The sequence below is a fragment of the Ciconia boyciana genome, chromosome 6 (genome assembly GCF_034638445.1).
Source record: "Ciconia boyciana chromosome 6, ASM3463844v1, whole genome shotgun sequence".
Classification (NCBI taxonomy): Eukaryota; Metazoa; Chordata; class Aves; order Ciconiiformes; family Ciconiidae; genus Ciconia; species Ciconia boyciana.
Genome location: NC_132939.1, coordinates 59,822,767 through 59,841,293, shown reverse-complemented (window position 1 = coordinate 59,841,293; position 18,527 = coordinate 59,822,767). Strand labels below are relative to the sequence as shown.

At 41.5% G+C, this 18,527-nt stretch overlaps 1 protein-coding gene across 12 annotated transcripts in view; it reads right to left on the bottom strand.

The window, feature by feature from the left end:
• The window catches only part of TRAF3 (TNF receptor associated factor 3), a 72,055-nt gene extending 54,281 nt beyond the window's left edge, over window positions 1–17,774 (bottom strand). For 4 of the 12 annotated variants that reach the window (XM_072864618.1, XM_072864628.1, XM_072864631.1 and 1 more), the window contains exons 1-3: window positions 17,640–17,754; window positions 17,230–17,367; window positions 16,464–16,519 (exon numbers count right to left, since the gene is read on the bottom strand). The gene's annotated coding sequence lies outside the window, so the exon portion shown is untranslated. Of the gene's footprint in view, window positions 1–517; window positions 539–989; window positions 1,015–16,463; window positions 16,520–16,746; window positions 16,771–17,229; window positions 17,371–17,639 lie in introns of those variants that run through there. The other 8 variants (XM_072864620.1, XM_072864630.1, XM_072864619.1 and 5 more) reach the window with 7 other exon arrangements.
• Between the last annotated feature and the right edge of the window lie 753 nt (window positions 17,775–18,527).

Sequence of the window (18,527 nt, the reverse complement as noted above, 5' to 3'; positions counted from 1 at the left end):
TCTGAGGAACAGGCCACAGAGTAGTCCCAGAGCATCACCTTCTGCTACTCTCCAAAGACACAAGCCCTATCACTCACCTGAAGGATTGAGGAATTTGCTATGTTCATGTCAAGAAGTTGAAAGGAGCACATTTCACTTTTTTTTATCCATTCCTAATTTACAGCTTAAACTGAAGGCAAACAGGACTACTAACTTTTTTGTAGAAGCATCATTTCTTTTCAAACTCCACAAAAAGTGGAGTGGAACAAGGAAGGCAAGCACAACCTCAAACACAGTCAATGTACTGTTCTGAAAGATTCAGGATGTTTTCTCCTCTTGCAACTAAGTTACAATGTAGTTTCCCAAATTAGGCTGTGGCTGACTGAGGAAGCTGGCTACCACCTATGAATTCTAATCATATTTTTAAGCTATTTGGAAAAAAACCCAAAACAAAACAAAAACACACACACTAAAAAATTTTTTTAAAAAAAATCTTTCCCTCAGATATTTAACAAAATGGAGATAATAATTTGCTTACCTTCCTTGCAAATACAATAGAAGTGATAAAACAAACCAAACATTTATAAATAAACAAGTCTCCATATACTCTCAAGCAACGTAATTCCATCAGGCAAAAAGTGCAGAAGAACTTGCTAAACAGTCCATTCTGTGTGGAAGACACAGAACAAGAAAGAGCAAGGCTATAAGAGGGTTTACTTACAGAAATAAGAATGAAACTTGTTTGACTTTTGAGGTATCACCCTCATTCATAACTAAAGCAAGTCCAGGCACTGAAGATGACTTGTAAAATTAATACTATCAACTTAAAGATGTGAAAACACAAAGGAGAACAAGGTACTTCACAAGTTTCATGCAATGATACAAATACTACTTCTACAAAAAACCAAAAAAAACAACCAACAAAAAACTCCAACTCACACAACTGTCATGAGGTTTCTGAATGTACATATCACAAAAACACATACAGCAGAAGAACTGTTGCAACCTACCTGTTTACATGAAAAAAATTCACAACACAAACCACAGTGACACACAAGACTGCAGTCTGTGCTTCCAATGGATTAATAATATTGTCTCCCACTGCTGAGAGCTGGTCTTGATTCAGTTAAAGCCTAAGCACTCAGGCTTTCCTGCTGGGAAACAAACAAGTAAAGTCGGTTTCAAGCATGTCCTATTAAGTTACAGAAACAATTCTCGCAAGCCTGAGGGCAGAAAAGAGAAATAGTAGGTTAAGGTTGCACAAAACCATAACAAACTACAGCAAATCAAAAAGCTGCACTGAGATTTATTAGTTCACTAGAAAATCCATCGCAAAAGTCTATTTACTTCATGGAGGAAGTCACCACTGCCACCACTTAGTGAGTCAAGCTAATATGCAAGAATGTTTTACATAACGGGAAAATTTTTATTGGCCAGAGGTTCACAGTGTTCTTAAATTTCCAGAAACTGCAGATGTAAAGATACTTCTGTTAAGCTAAACCAAAACCAAGAAAAGAAACTACCCGAGATGCATGCTCCATTTCACAACACAGGTCTAATTTTACTAGCTACTGTACTTCAACCTATTCAGCATAGGAAAGATTTACACTCTGATATAAAAGGAAGGAAATATGAACATTGAAAACACAGGTAATTTTAATACTACCACCAAATGGTATTAAAACATATTGGCTAGCACATCGATGCCATTTCTGAACTGTGATACTGAGAACTGAAGTAGTTTTTTAAGCTACCAGTTTTATTCTTGTAGAAAATTAGTACTAGTGAAACAGTCGGAATGGATTTACAAGAAAGCACGATACCATCTTATTTCTTCCATTTTCGCTTTGTGAAATAAAAGCTAACAAGAGAGCCAAGAATCCCTACAGTCAGTCAGTAATGAACTGAAAGGTGTTCTTTCCTTCTTTTAGCAACGAAAACATGCTGCAACCCAACTAAAGTATAAAATCCAGTTCACTCAAACCAAGTAAAGTAGCTTGAATGAAGGAATCTTTCCTCCGTTTTCAGAGGGCTGATAAAAGCTTAAGGATTATATTTAAAATCAAAGAGTCAATTCAAAACATTCCACAGCTCAAGTATTATTCCCCTTATTCTGCTAAAAATGATCAATTTGAAAATACAGATTGTTCAGATTATAGTTTAGTTGCTGCTTTTAAAATATTTTTAATGATACTTAAGAGTTAAGTCTATTTTTTTAATTATACAACTTTTTGAAAGTTGGAAATTGAATAAATATTTTGAATTAATGCTGTGGATCATAAATGCACAAGTATTGGGATTCGAGCTCTAAAACAGATTTTAAATTACAAAACTGATCATAAACTAAACCCTATTATGTGAAGTCTCAAAAGCGCAAAGGCCACGTTCGTTTTAGTACTGAAGAAGTACAACTCTTGTTACCATGACAGTGTAAGACAACTTTCCTAACAGGCCACAGAGCAGTCGGGGGGGGGAGTTTAGAAGCCAAAATTCAGAGAGTTAAATTCATCACCTTTTGCCGACTCCTGGTGTTAGGGCTCCATAATGCAATATATGAACAACTGTTTCTGTGGTCCTTATTTTTTAATTTTACTTTTGGTGATGCCAATCCTTTATAAAGTGTTCTGTCCTACTGCAACATTCTTTCCGCCCCACAGTACATTAAGACATCCTATCTCACTTTTCTTCTCATAGACAATTTACTTTACCTATGTATTTCCCAGCAAAAGCCACACTTGTGATTAAGCAAGTTTTATCTTAGTTGATGATAACAGAAGAAAATGAAAAAGGCCTTCTGACTCCAATAACTATATGCTCTTTTTTAAATTGAAACCTAGTTAAAGGGGCTGTCTCCACTGCATGACAGAACCAACTTGTAACTATGGGGAAAGAAAAAAAAAAAGAGCATGCAAAACAGAAAACAAAAACCATGTTTCTTTCTGTTATCTGGTGATGCACTCATTCATTTGAAGGCCTAAATTCTACTCCTGGAGCATACAGACCAAGATCAGCAATACAGCTGCATTGCCCGAGTGAAAAGCAACATGTCCCTGTTGTCATGACCAAAGCAGTGTCTGGGAACCATCCTGAGGACCCAAAGGTGTCCACCAGTTCACAGAGAAAGCAGACAGTAGCACAGCTTTTTAAGTTCCCCAGGACAGCTAAACACTTGTCCTCACCTGCAACTAGACTATTCTTGTCACTCTTGACAGCACTGTACTTAGGTGGACTTCATCACATTTATCCACATACTGAATACCAGTCCTCAGCCTCCATGAACTGGCAGGCTGCACTCCCTGTATGCCTTATCAAAAAACCACAGCCAGAACAATATTGGTTTTGTGGTCTGCCTTAGGTTTTCCACCTAAGGCAATTGCTACACTTCAAATCACAAGAGTAAGCACAGCTCTTCCTAGAGCATTAGACATCTGGAAATCACGCTGGAGCAAGCTTTATCTGCTATTTTGCAAGATGGCCCTACAGAGATCAGAACCCTTGGAGCTACTGTCATAAACTAAGGTCACACCAATGAAAACAATTTTCTCAATTCAGATAGGAATATAATGCTATAGAGGTTTCAGTTGTTTTTGTCTATCAACATATTTCCATGAGGTTCAGGGAAGGACCTCAGTACAGTAATCCAAAATACAAAATGCACAATGCAAATTAAAAAAAAAAAAACACCACACAACCAAAAAAAAAACCCAAAAAAACTATAGACCAGAGAGGCAGAGGCAAAGGATGGATTAAAAAAGAAATCCTTGCAGCAGCAACAAACAGCTGTGTTCTAGCCTACAGTCCAGCCCCTGATCTAGTCCTCTGGTGAATGGAAAAAAAGAGAGGATGAAGGCAGAGAGAACAACACTACACACCTGAAAGATGACTCCTTTTCTGGAATGGAGACTTCTGTCCTTCTACAGTGCTCTGCTTGTGGACTTAAGAAGGTAAAGCCCCATGTATCACTGTTTAAGAACTCAAAAGAGTTCTCTACTGACAAGAGACATGTCTCTACTGACATAGAGAAGTCAGAGAAGTCAACAAGAGTTCTCTATTGACATAAAGTCTGACTTCCCAGACTTTATACCTCCAGTCCAACTATCCGCAAGTCTGAGTATGGACTGGAGACAACCCTGAAGCCCTTCTGTGTTTAGACAACCACCAGAAACAGTGAAGTTTGGGCAAATTGCAGGCAACGATATTACTGATTTAAAATGTGTAACATGCCAAGATCTATTTCCGCTATGCATTTCTGCCTCATTCAGTATCGGTAGCAGGTCAGTTTTATCAGTTAACGTAATCCTGAAGAGTCATCAGCCCGATATCAATTCTCATCCTGCCTGCCTGCCAAAGTCAGTTAATTTGGACTAACTAGTTCTGCCACAGTCATAGCAAAGCTGCGATACTGTCACAAAGAGGACTGACCACTCTGAGTATCTGCAGAAAGAATGACCCCGTCACGACTTAGTCTCATCCTAGTTATTGAAAACAGATTCATATCCTACATTAGCTTAGAACAATGGAAGCTGAACTCTTCCGTACTAACTCACAGACATTACACACTGGCCTCTTTACTCTTGCAGTGAACATCTGGGTATGTAGGGTGGTTCATCAGAGGCTGTAAGGAAAGCGTATCTCAGAAGTCACTTGTATGCAAACATTAAAGGTTTCTTAAAAACATTTATATTGGCAGGAAAATGAGTAGAGACTAGAAGAACAAAGAGACAACAGCTGTTTTAGGAGAGTATCACACAGGCTCAAGGAGCTCTTAACAGGGAATAAGGCCATATAGAAACGTGTGTTATTAAAATGCTCTCATTTCTATTTTACTTATTGCACGTAATACTTGGCAATAGGCTCTGATACTTGAGCCCTGGTGACTAACTACAGCCATTAAGATATTGGTACATGCTTATTTGGCCTTCCCACCTCTTCCTTGGAATTTAGTATGTTTGCGGTAGTAAAAAAACCAAACAAACAGCAAAAAAAACCCAAACCAAAACAAACAAAACCCAACCAAACCATGGCTCCTTGGTTTTTACAGTTCACTTCACAACGTCATACAACATAAAACTCACATTCGCTATCGGTTTAAACACTACTCAAGGTACAAAGCGAGTTCCAGCACACTGCAGCTCTGGGTCTACTCAGAGTAGGGGAAATACACAATTTCACTTCAGTGTTGGTAACAGCATCAAGACTGACACATTGCATTTAGTCTTAACATCAGATTCAGGCACTTCATTTAAGATAATACAGGAGGGCTGTAGGCCAAGTACTTTGAAGCTCAATGACATCTTGAATTGGATTCAATATTTGAAATCAGGAGAATAAGAGAAACTAAAGCTGTGTCATTGGTTGCTAGAAAAACACAGGCGATATGAAAACTTAGAGCAGTGAGCTACCCGGTACCACTGACCCCACCAAGGCCTGTTGATTTTGAACTGGAGTTCTGTTCTCCAGAATACTTACAGGGGTTCCCAGTTTGGTATCCATTTGCAAACATACTAAATTTGTTCTCTATTATTCAGTCCTTAAAGTCACTGTTGGAAAATTTTAACTATCTCAGGAGCCAGAATAGATGCCTGGGCAATATTACCTAAGATGACAACAGTTACCTGCATCTTCCTGCTCACTTTTCCAATCCATTGCATGCTACCCTTGCAGCCACATCCTCTAAACCAGACCGTTTCTCCTCAGTCCCCTAGACCCTTAATCAGGACACAGAAAGAACTGTGATAAAATACTATGGAGAAATTTCTAATGGCCCTTACCATCATTCTGTTATCTTGCAGATGTTGTTTATAAACAAAACATTTATTCTAATTCTTCTGGAAAATAAATTTCATTACTCAGTTTCATGTCACTCGTATCAGAAAACAAACCACAAGATCAAATACAAAAACCCTTTGAACTGCATTTAACCTCAATCAATTATCACAAACAGATGTGAAAGAGTTAACAGCTAATTGGGTTATGCATTATATCAGTTGGTTCTTCCAAAGAAGACAGAAGAAAGAAGAACTAATTACTTCATTTCTCTCGGCATCAACTTTTGCCACTTTTCCTTCCACAATGGCTAATGGAACAATGACCTCTTATTGCTCAAGACCATATGAAAAACATTTTCTCATTATCCTTTTATCTCCCTTGTTAGTTTGATATTGTTTTATGGGTCAAACACTCCAATCTTCTCCCTACACACTTGTGCCATTCTTTCTTACTCATCTTTAACATCGTCACCTAAATTGATACAATTTCTTCTCAAATTTCAGATCATTAGCAATGTACTGATTTAGCCAAAGCAGCCTGTTGCTATACGTCAGTGCAAAAGAAAGTAAAAATTACTAATTCACACTTGTTCCCTAAAAAGGAATAACTTTACTGAGTTCCTCTTAGGCTCTAACATGCTTCCTACAGCATCTTACCTACAAATTTTCTGAATTCTTGTTGTTGTCTTTATTTTGCTGTTCTTCTCTATTTTGCTGTTCTTCCTCCTTCACTTCCTAGAAATACTGAATTTTATCAGTTCAAGTTAATCTTTCACAAGCTGCCTCCTTCTACCATCTTTTTAACCAGCTCCTTCCTCTCTTGGTCAACATTAAATCAAGACAAGCATCCATATTTATTATCAAGAGCTTCCCCGTACACCAATAAATTCTTGCATAGGAGTGCATATCCCACACGCCTTTCTCAAGAGATACCTATGCAAATTAAATCCTTCATTTACACCAAATCTCATCTTTGACTGTTTGTTCATTTAGTATTTTTTTAAAACAGAAATGAGTTTCACCACCCCACCCATTTTTGGTGGGTCTATCACAATACGGCTCTTATCACTCCCTAGACCGCCCCTCGTTACCTTCTTCACCTAAAAAGAAACATACACATCCTTAATACACTACAATATATCGTCACTTCTTCCCTGACTGTCCAGTCCTTACTATGCCCTCTCTAATCAACATTCCTGTGGGATATGCTGTTGATGCCATTTCGGCCATAGGAACAATAGCTATTTCTCAATCTGGAATCTAAGCACAGCAAATGACAATGACAAATCCTGTTAATTGCCAAGTCTTAGCCTGTAAACACAAAGGTAGTCTCCTAACCAGCTGAAAGTCAAGGTAGAAGGGAAGAAGCAAGGCTAGGTTTTGCTAATATTTAAGTATCTATTAATAGAGCCCAGAATACTATCCCCCTTCTGTCTATACACTATCCTATGGCAATGTTAGAATCAAGGCTTTCTAATCAAGGTGACGAAGCACGACTTCCTTACTGCCCGATTCATTTCCACCTTTGGTTTTGGCCTCACTTAGCAAGCCAATCATGTAACTGAGGAATAGCAAGTTCACATCTGATGTGAAGTCATATGGCTGGATGACATCATAACTGCTCTTTTAATTGCCCCCTTTAAGGGTTATTATTAGCAAACTGATAAAATACTAATGGCCAAGTTCTCTCACACAACAGCTTGTCCATTTCTCCAGTTATCACACAACTGATAACTTTTCCTATTTGAGTTATTCCAAAATGGATGATTAAGACCAAAGAGAATCATCCCTCTGCCTATTACTTCAGCCTGCTAGATTTTGGGGAACTAACAGCACCTGACATTCATTTTAACCCTGGCCAAGGTTAGAAAGTTAATAAAGATTTGCAAACTTCTCAATTTCTTTTTTTGAAAACAGAAAATTACATGTGAAATACACTGGCTGCTTCACACCACTTTAACAGCTGTTAAAACTCAGGCCAAGTCTGTTAACCTAGGCTTCCCACTACTGGATCTGAAATTATTTAAACTTTCCAACCCCAAGAAGTAGATTTTTGCTAAGCTACTTCTTCTTCAAAAGAAAAAAAATCATCTCAGTTTCTTAAGAAAGACTTTGTCTCTTAGTTTCTTGTTCAGTGCTATTTAATGCTACTAAATTTTTTTGCTAGGTGGTCACAATTACCTTGATTCTTTAAATCACACTAAAAAAACTTCTACCTGTAATGAGAAGAGGGCTGTGGCTTCATGAACACAACCTGACTAACTTCTATCGCTCTTGATCAACACCATTTATAAAAAGGAGGGTTTTTTTCTACTTACAGCCCTGTGGTGTGGGAGAACTCAAAGACCTCAGCAACTTTGTCTTGCTATCTTTGAAGGAGTCCTAACAGCAAGGAGTATTTAACAATACACTTGCTAAAGCACACTTTTTTTTTATTTCATATGTATCTCAACTCTAACTATTGCAGAGTGAGGCAGGTGTCCAATCATGGGCATTTAGTACAATTTTAGATGCCCTAAAATATCCAAGATGTGCGCAGGACTGGCAGGTAAGAGTTTGGCCATATGGAAGATTGCACACTTTTGGAGCATCAACTTCAGACCATCTGGGATCACCTACAGCATTTAAGATGGTACTCACTGCCTCTGTGTGTAGGCACCATCTTTGTTCCCTTAAGTTCTTCTAAAACCACTAGTCAGTCAGGGCTCAGGAAAAGGAATACTATCATTATCTGTTTAAGTTAAAACACTGCTCTTTAAAAAGAAATGCTAGTGGACAGGAGTCAACAAGAAGACAGGAACTCAAATACTAGATTCATGAAGGTGTTATTGCTGTAATGGTCAGTCTAATTAATTTCTGGATTTTTAAATGAAGTATTTCTTGACTCTGAATTTCTTTAATACTGCAGTATCCCCATTTACATGATAGCAGGGCATGAATGTAACAGAGTCTACACTTAAACAGATGAGAGCTACAACAGAGGCAGCTGCTAAAATCTAAATCACCCATGCAAAAAGAATAGGATTTATTTCTTCCATACCTCCTTCCCATGGAGACAGACTGTCTTTTCAGTATCTTATCTATTCATTCCAAACGAAGGAAAAAAACCCCCACAAACAAACAAAAAAACCCACCAAAAAAAACCCCACATCTTAGCAAGTATCCCTGCCTTTGGAAAGTATTTTAATAAAGAGAGGTCTTTAAAAAAAAAAAATACAGCCATGAAAACAGTTCTAGGCAGAAGCCTGCTTCCATTAGGTATAGAAATATTTCAGTCCCAGCAGCACCATCTAATGGAGAGCTCACCAATTCTTCCCCTTCCTTAACATAACAAACATTTTATTTTGGAGGTGTTAGCAACTGATACTTTAACATATGGCCTATTTAATACTCTATAAAAACTGATTAGCTATAAGAGAAGCCAAATGATTTCTCTACAGACAACAATCGGACAGCCCTTTTCTCCCCACAGACATTACATTCACATACAAATTTATTAAGTACAACAGGACGTTTGTTTAACCAGGAGATAAGATTTTAGTTAGAAATACTTTAAAAAAAACAAACACACACAGTAACTGTGAAGCAGCAATGCCAACTTAAAAAGTACAGCTACCTTAAGCATGTTTAAACTTTCCCTCCGAAAGCAAAACAGATGTCAGTACCTCTAAAGCGTAAGGAATATGGACAAACCTGGACCTTAACCATAGCAACAGAAGTCACTACCTACACCTGCTTAAGATGAAGTTAAGCATTCCAAGACATCTTCAGGTTGCGCTTCTGCTACAAAACATAGTATGGGAGTTGGGTAGCAAATTATCATAAGCACTGATAAAGCATGTAGCGTGATGACTCTTGGCAACTTCCGCTATTTATCTCATTAACATTTTCTCATGCAAACAAACATGACAGAACTTACGTTTGAAATGGATCTATAAGAAGTAGTATTTTTTCCCCTCACTGTATTTTGTCCTCCTTGTTCTTTATATAAATCACAACATTGCAAGTAAGGGTTCAACTACTTTGAACTTTTCCAATTAACTCAGCATATGGACACTTGTTCTGGAATAAATGCCTTTTTATGTATAGCTCAAAGGACCTTCAAAGTCTGCCTGCCCCATCTCATCTCAGAACAGTCAACTAATACATTGAGAGTTCATATTTGAAACACACACCAATTCTGCAAAATAATTCTGCAAAATTACAGCATCATACTTTGGCTATATGTACTAACAGCTTTATTTACACAAACGGGACAATTCCAAGCTTCTTCCTCATTCAGAGAGAATCTCCTCAGCAAAAATACACAGAATGCAGTGGGTGGATATTTATTTGCTTGTCCTAATCTTTCTTAAAACACACAAAACCAAAGCAAACAAACAAACAAAAAACCCACACAAACAACCAACACAGTAAATTCCCTAAAACTCCCTCAAAATCTTACTGGCCAAAATACTGGAAGTTGCATGTCTAAATGATCCTTTTCAAAATGAAAGTGAAGTTTTCAGGAATTTGTAAGAAGGAAAGAGGAATAAGGGAAATTTATGGTCCCAGGTATTGAAATATAGCTGATGAAGTACAACACACAAGTAACAATAAACTTGTTTTACCTTCCTAGAGATTGCCAAGAGCATTCTTCTGCACATGCTCCAAAAAAGTGTCAAAATACCTTGCTGTAACACAGGTACAAAAAACCCTGCCTAACAGTATGAGCAACAAAACAGCAATATCTACTAGCTGAACTACAACATAGGATCCATTAGTATTTCCATTACATATCAACACCATGGATGAGTAGTGAGACATATTTGCTAATCTGAAATATAGCATGCTCAGGTTCTGTAGATAGAAACATGATTCAACTCCTGACAGAAAACAGACAGAGAAGATACTGCTGACTTCAAGTGATACTACGTATTATTAACTTCAAATGAAGTTAGCTCAAATCCTTTTTTTTCCCCCGCCAAAATGGTGAGTTTTAGAAGGCAATGAAAATACTACTGCATCAAAGGGTTCCAAAACTGCTAGAGATGTGCATATGCAAATCAGCAGCCTTCATTTATTTAGGTATCCTACTTCCTTCTACTCAAGCTGTCAGCCAAATGGTAGCATTTTGAGAGTATGTCAGTTTACAACCACAAGCACTTTAACTTCAGTACCTATTGAATGTAGAACTGGTATCTTAATCAGGTTCAACTGCAACAGTCATAACAATAAAAACATTCCCAGGCAAAAGCACAATGCTCCTCTCTCAAGGATGTTGTGCTGAACAGAAAAGAGGACAGTGAAAAGGATGGAATGAGAGAGCAAGTGTAGATTTAAAGACATGTGTACTTCAGACAATAGTAGGGTACATTGTAGACCATTTTTAGTGACCTGGAAGAGAAGAGCCTGTTAATTCACCTGGAGGAGGAGGTGGGGTGGAGAGGGAATCAAAGAAGCAGGTAGCTACAGAGAGGTCAAAGAAAAGTGGATTTGCAGATAAAAATTATTAGCCAGAAGTGTGAACGTATGTACAAGCCTGGAAACAAGTATTTCCAGAGAAAAGTTATGTAAATGGAGGTAAAGTAAAAGGGAAAATGCAGTCCCTTTGCTCAAGTGCAAGGATGAAACCACCTTGGAATAAAAGTCATCCCTTAACAAACTAAAATTACAAGAGATCTGACTGAAACCAGTTCAAAAAAGCCACTTCTAAGAATCAGACAAACCAGCTTGAGAAATTAAGAGCGTTTATACTGTTTGGCCAAACAACTTAAGATGGAAGAGAAGCACAGCATGGGCCAGAGCATTCCATTAGTAGCTGAAGAGCATAAAGTGCAGAAAGAGGATTCACTTGGGATGGTTTAAAGGAGATTAGAACAAGAACAAGTTGAATGAAAATTGTAAGGCTATACTTCCTATGCAAAATCAAGACTTACATCTGCGAGTCATTAAATAAACAGAAGCCACAACACTCAAGGAAACCTGCTCTCTGAAGGTTCCTCTCTGTGGAAAGACAGAGGGAGGGCATAGTCAAACTGGTACAGTACACATCTCCATTATTAAACCCTCTAATAATTGTTCTAATTGTCTCCCTCTCTCAAGTACATGGATGCACTTACAAAACAAAATCCATTCACATTGCCAAAATTTGGTTTATGCTCTGGGCTTTGCTGTTAGAAAGTTATTTTAGGCACATTTATTGTGTAAGCTGCTCCATAGAATAAGAAAAAATTGTTACTTTTCTAGAACATCCAAAGCAGAAAGTTGGGAACAAGAACAAGCACCAGAAGAGCTACCACTGACAAATTCTGTCATGTACACTCAGCTTCACATAGCACCGCATGCTTGCTGTAAGCAACAATGGAAGAGTGAAGCAAATACTGTTTCCTGTCCCACGATGCTGACGGTGCAGAATGGTACAGCACTGCAGAGGAGACAGAACAGGATGCTTCTACACAGCACTTGCAATTCATTTCATTTCTCAACAGACAACGCTTGTACTGCCCTGCTGGGTCTCAGCATCTCATCATTTTTATGTCCTCAGACTGCAGGAAAGCGCCACTATTCCCATTTTATTAGAGACCAGGAAAATAGTTTGTATATGGAGCCAGAAGCCAGACACACATAAGCCACTAGCTGTGTCAAAGTTATTCTCAGAACTCCCAGCCAGCTACCACCAAACCCAAGCAGCACCCAAGTATCAGTACTCTTTTCTTCCCCACCACATCTTCTATGCTTAAGGAAACATGTGTCTTGACAAGGCTGATCACCTCAGCAAGCATCTCAACATCAAGTTCAAATGCACCACAAAACAACAAACAAAACAGCAATGGAAGAAGCATCAGCAGACCCTATGTCTTTCCTCATCCTGGTAACTGTCCTAACCACTTGACTGAGACATCATGCTTCCTCCTGCTCTGTTTCTCAGGCACACTGAGTTTTGATTATTCCTGGCATAGCAGAAGAGTTTCAAGAGAAGGAAGTGACACTACTCTTAACTGGCCTGTGGTTTGATGATGAGAATAATCCCCAGGGAAGTAGGAAACTGGGACTGGAATCCCCCCGCTTCTGCCCCAGGACTTGGGCACGATGTCACATCACTCCACACTGCAACATCAAAGTCCCTTGTTGGTTTGGCCCTAACTCAATGACTTACAGTACACGCATCTACAGGAATGGAAAAAAAAAAAAACACAACACCCAGCCTCCAGGCCTCCTAGATTTTACACTGGTATCTTCAATGGACCATCTTCTCTTTCTTGATAGATGTCAAAGCTTGCAGGAATGAAGTGGCAGCCAGGAAGGCACTTCTTATCTTACAGCAGCATCTGCAACATGCTTTTCAAGACAGACCAAATCAAAATAACTCTTTTTGCTAGACACCTAAGAAAGCTGTAAAGACTCATGGCATTTCGAGCTTGTCTTGAGTGGGTATATCTTACTTTATTTACAAAAATATGTTTTTCCTATTAATGCAGAAACCATAAAGTCAGACAAAAGTTAAGTATTACTCCAAATGTTAAATTTTTCTAATTGTGAGCTTCCATACAGTCATCATTAAAGCATGTAAAATAGAAGTTTCATGACTTCTTTCACTAATGTTGACTGAAGCATTTGCAACGTATACTGTATGTGAAAGGATATATTCACTTCAGAGCATTTAAACTATGCTACAGAATTATTAGCAATTTTTATCATCGTAAATAATCTACAGAATGTTTCCTAATGTTTCCATCTATTTCATAAGTGATTATTTTATGATACTATATAAAATAATACTGGAACTATGAAACATTCCAACTTAAAGCATTCCTGCTATCCCCATTGTAGTTTTGATGCCTACAATTTGCAAAAATTCAATCTTCATGTCAAATTACACAACATCCCAATTTTCAGTACAAGGAGGGAGCCAGGGATGGAGGCAGTCACACATGTCCAATACTGAACTTCTGTATCCACTAACATGTTGAGACTTCCCTTCCCATACTGCACTTGACCAGATGAACTGTAGAACTTGGAATTCTACTAAAAATCACACTTTACACATGCAGAGTAAAGCAGCAGGGAAGAACAACGGCATGGAAATCAAAGGCTTAACATTTTCTGGGGGGTGGAGAGGATTAGTGACCTACAGTTGTTGTATATAATTTTAGAGACACTTGCCCTGTTAACCTAGTTACAAAGCCAACAGTCAGTAGCAATTGAAGTCACAGTGGCAACAATATTTTGCTGTCAGTGCTCCAGCGGAAAAGATCTCCAGGAAGAAAACAAAAACACCCTTAAATACTATATAAATATATATATATATATCCCAAAATTCCCAATACCAAATAATCTTTTGCTTTATTTTCTCCCTAAGTTCTAAGATCTTTCTACTGTATACTTTCCTTACTGATTTTCTAGAGGCTTTTTTCTTTATTTCCTTTTCTCTTCTTTCCCACTAGAAGAAGAGAGCACCTCTTCCCACTTTGCAGACACCTAATGATCTTTCAGTGTAAGCTGCTCCCCTTTTCCTCCCAATTCCCTAGTCCTCTCTCTTTCTACCTTAAAAAAAAAAGGCATAGAAAAAAATTGAATGTGTTTGTGATTTGTCAAAACAAACATATATTGACTTTAAACTATCCATTTATGAGGGTATGGGCTTCCAGCAGGCAGAGCTGGGAGACCAATTATATTCTCTTTGCCAGCCTTTCACTGCTGGAGTTTCTATGTCACCACTTCATCACCACACGTTAAAAAGCGTAAGATAAAACCTAGCGTGACTGCAGCACTATCTCTTGTGCTACAACCACACCTTTATTCTGTTGCACAAAAATACACAACTCTCGCTCCCTTGGCTTCTTTTCCCCATACCACATCTTGAAATCTCCAATTTCACTCTCTCCCACCACTTTTGGTGTTCCTGAGCCATACACCAAAAATGCCAGGAGGTTTCAAATACAAGCATCATATTCAGAAAGTACTCACCCACAGGCATTAAAAAAAAAAAAAAATTAAGCCTTGGCAATTCTTTAAAGGAACTGCGCACAAGAGCACAAACATCTGAAACCAATGTGTAATGAGCAGTCTTCAGACATCACAAGATTCAGCACCTTCAATTAAGAAACATTATTATAATAAAAAAACTAATGAAATCCAGTTATTGCATCATCTCAGATATCAGAGATCAAAATGCTTTATTCTTGCAATAACTATTCATACAAAGCCAGTTCAGGATATTGGAGTAGATTTAAGTCATTCCTATTTTTAAACTGCCTTTTCATCTGCAGAACTATGATCATCTACTTATTCATTTATTTACATTCCAGTGGTTTAACAAGAAAAGTTAAAAACTAAGATTTCTGTCTTTTTGTATTTTCAGCATTGCCATATCTACTAATAGAACAGCTGGACTTCAGTATTAAAAAACCATGTTCCTGTTCTCTCACATAAACTTTTCATTGTGGACAAGAACAATGTACAGGTCTAAAATACAACAAGATCTTGAAAACATTTAGAAGACAAACTGTATTAGCATGGACTGGTAAAACTTCATAAAGAAATTTTGTCACTGATGCTAACTACTGCCATCTTACAGAGTCTTCCAAGGTACCAACAGTAAACATGCTTACACGATGATCAAATTCTCTGAATCCATACAAGAATGGCTTCTCAAAATTGGTATCATCAAACTTAATTGCAGAAGGACTTCAGGAAAGCCTGAAGACTGAGTCATTTAGCACCCTCTTTTGATTAGAATTAATTTGCTTTGCTACTGAATGCACTTTACCCTTCTATATTCTAGGTCCATCTATTATTGGAAGCTTCTCATCAAGTCATATTTCAGTAAAACACCTACCATTTTCACGTTGGAACAAAGCAACTTTTATAGCCTCATAGTGCTGTCTGCTTGCAATGCCCAAACTCATGATACATCAATGTTTCCGTTATCAAGCTTTATGACAAGGGGTTTCCCAGTTCAGCCATAAAAAACTCTGATTCAGTCCAAATGTTCAAGTATTTCTCAACTTAAAACAAAAACCCTCTCCCTAATCACAATAACTAACCTTTACTTCTGTGTGTATGGATTGACATTTATAGACACTTTTAGCCAAATAGCTCATTTTAAAGGACAACATATGGTATATGTTATGATCTCGTCAGTTCTAACTCTAACCATCAGTGTAGCCTTTAAATCCAGGCTTCTATGCAAGTCAGTAGCTATTTTAAATATGGATTTTTGCTAACTATTTCAAATTATACTATTTAATTTGTCTAAGCTAAATACCGCTAGCAGACCTTCACATCATGCACTAAACTCCTTTTCAGTCTATGAATGCAAGTTCAGATTACTGCACAATAACGCTACGTGCATTCTACGGGACAAACCCGCAAGGAGAAATACACAGTCCTACTGAAGAAAAAGACACACAAATTACAATATACAAGGCTCGGTTGGGTCTCAAGAAGCTAGAGAAGTCACTGACCCAAGGAGACTGCAAATTTCAAATTGTATCATTGGAACTTCCCACATTTTACTACTACAGAATCAGAAAAAGATGAAAAAATGTCCTAACGCATGGTAAAGATCCACACAGAGGTGCACATACAGTCTTTCACGTCACACACAAGCTCGGATCGGCAGAACATGAGATTATGCCTCTTAGCATTAATACCATTCCTCTTGGTTTTCCGCAGATAATTCAGATCTTAGGCACTTGAAGATACAAATAAATCAAGATGTAAACGCCTTACCTTCCTATTTTACAAGCCGCTGCAGTTCTCAGATTATGAGTCAGTCATAGGTTCATCTGCAGAGGAATGACTCAGTATAAACTTTTAAACACTCGTTATTTTTTTCTAACCTACAACACGGTAATTAATTTAACATATTAAAACGCGGTGCTGCGAAACAGCGCATAAAATGAATGGCGTGACAACAAAACACTTTTCTTTCCGCTCACGCCAGGCAGACGGGCTTATAGCGCAGGGCCGTTGTAGGCAGATAGACTTTATAAAAATATAACTCCTTCCGCACCGATTAGGGGCGGCTCCGTACCAACGGCAAAGGATTTTCCCCGGCGGCGAGCGCCCAAGTCCCCATCGCACGGGAGCCGAGCGGCCGCCGGCGCAGGCACGGCCACCGCGGAGCCGAGCCGAGCCGAGCCGCCGCAGAGGGCAGCCTCGGGAGGCGCAAAGTTGCGGGGGGCCCGGCGCTCGGCACCCAGGCGCGGCGGCTGGCGGCAGTGCCCCTTTAAAGGCCGTCGGCCCGCCCCCAGCACTGCATATGGAGGGAGCCAGGAGCGGAGCGAGGCTTCTGCATTCAAACGACACATCAAACGCCGCAAGCGCCGCCGCGCCGCCCGCTGCCGCACGGCTCCGCTCCGGCCTGCCGGCCGGCCTCGCCTCCCCTTCCCTCCCCGACACGCAGGCACACACACACCGCGGGGCGGAGGGGGGAGAAAACAAGGGGAGCGCGGGTAGGGAAGAGGGGAGGCAGAAATAAGTGAAAAGGCGTCACCTGCAAAGCCCTGGCGTGCGAGTGCGTCCGGGCAGGCAGAGTCCACGCCGCCCCCACCGGAGACTGATCTATCCCCGGGCACCAGCCGCCGCCAAGGTCCCGGCAACAGGCTGCGGGTGAAGCGCGCTCGGCCCCTGCCTGCTAGCAGATGCCTCGTATCAGCGCCGCGCCGTCGCCTTGCCCCCCGCCGGCTCCGAGGGAGCAGCCCCCCGGCTCTCGCCGCCCGCCCAGCCCCGTCCCTCTGCCTAGGAAGCCCGAGCGCGGGCAGGCGAGCCCGGCCGGTGCCGGAGCCCTGAGCGGGAGCCGCCGCCACGGCGGCGGTGAAGCGTCCGCGCCCCCCCTCCCTCCCTCCCTCCCCCTTCGCCACCGCGCCGCTCCCCAGGGCGCGCCGAGCCCCGCGGACGCCCTACCTGCGAGCGTGTGAGGAGAGCGGGGCGGCGGGCGGCAGCTGGAGCCCGGCGAAGGCGACCGCCAGCCCGACGGAAAGTCCCTGCCGCTCAGCGCCGTCTCCCCCCGCCCCGCACTTCCTCTCCCGCCCGCTCAGGCTGGAAATCCCCGGCGAAGCCCGCTGCTCTCCCGGCTCCTCCTCACACACACCGAGGGGCGGGCCCGGCCGAGCCGCTCAGCGCGCAGGCGGCAGCCGGGGGCCGGGCCTGCCTTGCCCGCCTGCCCCGGCTGCACCTGATGCCGCCGTTACCCGCCCCCCCACCCGCTCCGCCGCCGCGGGCACAACCCGGGGAGAAGGGGTCCCGCGCTCCCCGCCCGGCAGACGGAGCCCGTCGCGCCCGGCGCCTGCCGGCCCTCCGCAAGCGGCGAAGGGGGCGCGGGGTGGGCTGTGAGGAGACGGCGCGTCCCGCTCGGGGCGGGGGGGTGGTGCCGGCGGAGCCGTGCCGAGGCTCGCCCCGCCGCTGCGGGGGCTCGGCCTGAGGGCGGGCGGGCGGCCGTTGCTGCGCCGGCCCGACCGTTGGGGGACTGGGGGAAGGGCGCGGGGGATGGCGCCGGGACGCGGGGCGCCGGGAGAGAGGGATCGGCGCGGCTAAGAGCCGCTTGCTTCCCCTCTCCGCCCCGAGGGAGGTGCGAGCAACCCCGCACAAAGGGTCGCCTGGAACACAATAGCCTTTGTTAAAAAAAAAATGCCACTGGGAAAAAGGGGAGGGAGGAAAAACCGCGAGGGGGGAGGGAGGGAGGGGAGGGAGGGGGAGAAGAGTCTGGAAAAGATCAGAAAAGAGCAGCGAGCCAGAGCCGTTCGCCCCCCGGAGAGGCCGATCGCCTCAGACGGGCCCGGGCCGGCTGCAGGC